Below are 5,027 nucleotides of genomic sequence, written 5' to 3' on the forward strand. Positions count from 1 at the left end.
AATCTATCCAACAACTCAAGCAAATGTTTTCTTTGCATTTTAGGGGGAACATGGGTGCTTCTCTCCCAGGGCATACAAAACATAGGTTATTGGCGGCAGCTCGCCATATTTAACATATAAAAAAACTTTATATGTTAAATTTGGCGGGCTTCCGCCAATGACCTGTGTCTTGTATGCCCTGTGGAGAGATGCACCCATCTTCCCCCTAAAAAACATAGAAAACATTTGCTTGAGTTGTTGGACCGAGCGAACCTTGCATAATGCGTCAAGGGAAACTATTGGTCGAGCGAGACATTTGTTCAGGTGTCCTTATTTCATGATAAAATGATTATGAATAGCTGTGCATAAACTAATCGCAAGTTTGTTTGGTATATGCAGGGTAATAGGGAACAGAGGTTGAACCTGTGGTTTGACGCAACAAAGAACTTCCGTACTTACTCTATTCTATGACTACTGCAGTGACACCGGTCGGCTTGAATCGAGCCCAAATCAGTTTTCTGGATTTGAAATGATAGCCATTCAAGTTTATAATAAAAAGCAATCATGCTGTAGTGAACTACTTTTTTAAAAAAAAACATATGTATGTATGTATGCATGTTCTGATTATATATTAGAAACCACCTACATATTTCTGATGCTTGAATGGGAACGACTATTGGACCAACAAAAACAAGATAATTTCATATTTATGATGCTAGCTACCAATATGTATTCATTATTGATTATCTTGTATACACTTGTACGAAGTGTCATGCACAGCAAAAGGTATAGTTATTCTTTGTGTGCATTGCCACTCAAGTTCATTGTTTGGGTCAACTAACGGGTCAAAATAGGCTTTCGAACTCTAAAAATGGATCTTCGGAATCAGTTAGTTGTAGCAAGAAAATGGTTGGTTGGGTTATGTGGTTAACTTTACTAGATATGCCATCACTTCATCTGTTATAAAACATAATATTGACCCATCGGTTGGCAGGTTTCAAATCTTGACTTGACCTTTAGAGCATATGTATTGGTAAATATCTGCCAACGTGCAGTAAGTAATCAGACAGCGTTACCTTTTCAACACTTAACATTTTAATGTTGTTTTTGTAGTTATGTTTAATACAAGTATAAATAGTTGGACAAAGGAACCTAAAATCTTGACCCGGATTACAATTTAAATTACATAAGGTACTAATAGATCCTACTTGACCCGGATTACATCTCTAAACAATGAAACCCTAAAATCTTGAGCCATTTTTCTCTCTAAATTCACTTGCTACAATTTATCGCGCCATATTGAAATCGAAGAACAACAAACCTATAGGTGATAAACTAACGGTAAACGAGTATCCTATTGTAAATCGTCACTCCCGCCAAACCTATAGGTGATAAACTAACGGTAAACGAGTATTCTATTGTAAATCGTCACTCCCGCCGCATCGCGCGGGTAAATGGCTACTCTATATATATATATATATATATATATATATATATAGGGCAAGGATAAATTGAAAACCCACTTGAGTTGAATAAACCCTGAAAACCCATTAATAACCATTGATCATAGTTAATAGATGGCTGAGATTGATTTTGAGCATTTAGTTGCTTTTGTTTCCCTTTTTCTCTATTTTTTATTTCATTTGATGTACGTTAAAGGGTAATATAGGAAAAATCAATACAATCTCTTACAAAGAGACAAAAGTCTGCATGGTGTAAGAACAATCACATGGGGCCATCATTACACTTGCTACACATCACTCTTCATTATTTTCAAAACTTCAAAAACAAAATATACATTCTCTCTCTTCCAAAGTCTTCATCAACCCTTCTTCATCTAACCTAAATAACCAGACTTGTTCATGTATACCCAAAATCACCGGAGAAAAATCGCCTAATATATTCAAAATCACCGGAGAAAATCAACGATCACTAGACGACGGAGATATACCGCCGGAGAACAATCACCGAGGAATTTCAACCATCAACGCCGGAGATATACCTCCTAAAACCCGCTGGAGATATACCGCCTAAAACGAGAGAATCTCAGGTGCGTCGGATCTTATTTGACAAAAATTATCAACTTTCTTTTAGCTATATAAGTTCGGTAGGGGGAGAAAATGGGGTTTTGTGATTTTTTGGGGTTTTTTATAGTTATTACAGTTGAATAACAAATATGTAAGGGGTTTTTTTTATACTTATTAAAGTTGAATAACAGATGTTTTTAGGATTTAAAGGTGTTATCTATATTCTTGTAAAAACAATACTTGTTACCCAAAAAAACTTTCCAACTAAGAAAACTTTATATTTTAAACAAATTTAATCAGAAAGGTTGTAGGTTGGTTTTGTTTTGTTTATACAAATAATTATGATGAACAAATGTCTTTTGGTTTTGTTTTTAGGGGTTTTGGTTTTTAATAATGTTACATGGTTGGTTCATTTGTGTTATTGGAAAAAAAAATGTTACTTTTTTTATGTCGCATATTTCAATAAAGTGTATAATAAAGAAATTACATTTAGGGGAAAATGTAAAAAAAAGGGTTACATGTTGATTTTAAAACAAAACAAAAATTACATTTTTTGTTCTTTGGTTTTTTAGCTGAATTCCTTTTTACATAAAAAAGTTACATTCATATTTGATTCGTATAAAAAAAATGTACACGTGTGTTGCATTTTGAGATAATCCAAAAAAATGTACATTGTACATGAATACTTTACATTGTTGGATCCCTGGAAAAAAGTGTAACATTTTATTAATCTTCGTGCTTGTAGATAGTGAAATTAAGCAAGAAAACAGATAAAAATGACCACATGTGTTTAAACATTCAAACATTTTTTTTTTTTTGCTTGGGTGTTCCCAATCTTCAAAAACGTTTCGTATTGCGAGGAATGTTGATGTTTTTTTTAATTGAAATGCAGGGGGAAAGGCATCTACCACCAAACTGGAAAAAAGTGTTTAAGGGAAACTAATAAGTATTTAATCTCAAATTATTATTATATTACTTTGTATAGTTTGTGTTTACGGATTTCTTTGTAACATTGGGGAAATGTTTTGTTTTATGTATGGTGCTATGATTATATATCTTATTACCTGGTTATATAAAAAAAACTTTTGGGCTTTATTTTTATTTATATGTACAAATGTGAAATGAGACAAAAAAATGTGTACGTTGTAGCATTAATGTGTATTTCTATGTAGGATAAAATATGAAAAAAAAAAATGATTTTTGTAACATATGAATCGGTTTGGGTAGTATATGAAAAAATGATTGAAGCCTAATTAACTAATGTTGATATGACTCGGTTTGTGTAACATATGAAAAAAATGATTTTTGTGGATATAATTTAAAAAACGTTAGATAAATGGATGTTGTATAGTCTTTTAAAAGGCTTTGGGTAAAAGTTTACACATTTTTACATAAAAAAAAGTCAACATACAAAGAGGTAAAAAAAAAAACTAATACCTAAATCTATAAATTCTATGGTATGGTATGTGACATTTTCTTGGAAATATTCTTTATTGTAAATAACTAAGATATGTAACATGGGGTCCTTGTAACATATTTGTTAATTAATGTTTTTTGATTTATTGTTTTGATTGTTACTGTATAATTTAGTAAGAACTAAATTTCACTCATTAGTTTTATGTAAATAAATATTATATAAGTTGGGTGTACTTGAACAAAGGTAAAAAGTACAACACTTTTTAATCTAAAAAGTCAACCTACCTATAGAGCTAAAAAGTAAAAACATGCTCTCACTTGGAAACATGTGACCTGCAAAAAAATTTATCAAATCCATTCTCTTTCTTCATTTTCTCTCTCATCTTTCATTATTTTGTATATTAAAAATATTTTTATTTGGTTGTGTAACATTGACTGTATGTTACATCTTTTTAGGTATTAAAAAAATGTAACAGTCTCTTTCTTGCAACTCTATAAAAAAAACGTAAACATGTAAATGTTACATAAACATGAAAATGTAACATAGAAATGTTATACACAAAAATGTAACATGTAATACGTTACATAAATATGAAAACATACCATGTGTAACAATTGTAACACAACCATAACCAATTTACTTTCTGTTACATAAAAATATTACACTGTTAAGACCCAGTTGTTACACTCATATGAATCCCCAGAACACACAACATAGTCCTTGTACATACTGAACACGTCCTTCCACATTTCATATACACAACCAACAACAGGCTTTAAAACAATGGGAACATTAGGACACCACATTCTAGTGCCATTGGATGTGTGGTGAACATAAAATTCCTCGTCCGCATTAACACCTACAAAAAAGGTATTGTTTAATAAATTTTAACACATATAGGTTAAAAAAAATTACGTGTAACATGAAACCTAACAAACTGATGCATTTTACTGTATTCTCAAATACAACTTTAACACCTTTTCCTAAAATGCAAAGAAAACATGGTGGTATATTTTTTTGATGTCACCAAAAAGTGTAGATGTTGGTGCATTTTTTTATGTAATCCAAAAATGTAATCTCGAATGTTTTCCCCTTCCAAAAAATATAAAAACTTAATACAAGTGTAACCACATGTTTTTAGCTTCTACAAAATATAAAAGCTTGTTTCATAAAAATAAAAAATAAAAATGGTTACACTTGTTTTTACCTTGTACAAGTTTACCACATTTTCAACCAAACTAACCAAAACATCATCTGTTTTTTTTTCCTCCTCTACCAACAAAAAAAAACAAATAATAATAATAATAATAATAATAATAATAATAATAATAATAATAATAATAATAATAACAAACTACAAACATTAAAACTAGGGATGTTACAAAAACCCTATAGATAAAAATTCATGGTTTCACATAAACAATGACCTGTGCATAGCAGCTGTGTAAAAGTACAATTCTGAACACCATCCTCATCATCATTTGTGCCATTTTGATTCAGAACTGATGCTACACATAAAAAAATACAAAAAAAAAAATCAAGAAGAATCCAGTGAAAAACTAAACAAGATAAGTTTAATTTACAAAACTACTCTATGCACTTAA

General features: G+C 30.6%; 1 long non-coding RNA gene across 1 annotated transcript; it reads left to right on the top strand.

Annotated features, from left to right (window-relative positions):
• Positions 1–242: 242 nt before the first annotated feature.
• On the top strand, positions 243–556 carry LOC110914684. The gene is made up of 2 exons (XR_002578507.2): positions 243–303; positions 379–556. It is a non-coding gene; the product is annotated as an uncharacterized LOC110914684 (long non-coding RNA).
• The last annotated feature ends 4,471 nt before the right edge of the window (positions 557–5,027 follow it).

Source organism: Helianthus annuus, chromosome 6, assembly GCF_002127325.2.
Source record: "Helianthus annuus cultivar XRQ/B chromosome 6, HanXRQr2.0-SUNRISE, whole genome shotgun sequence".
In the NCBI taxonomy this organism is placed as follows: Eukaryota; Viridiplantae; Streptophyta; class Magnoliopsida; order Asterales; family Asteraceae; genus Helianthus; species Helianthus annuus.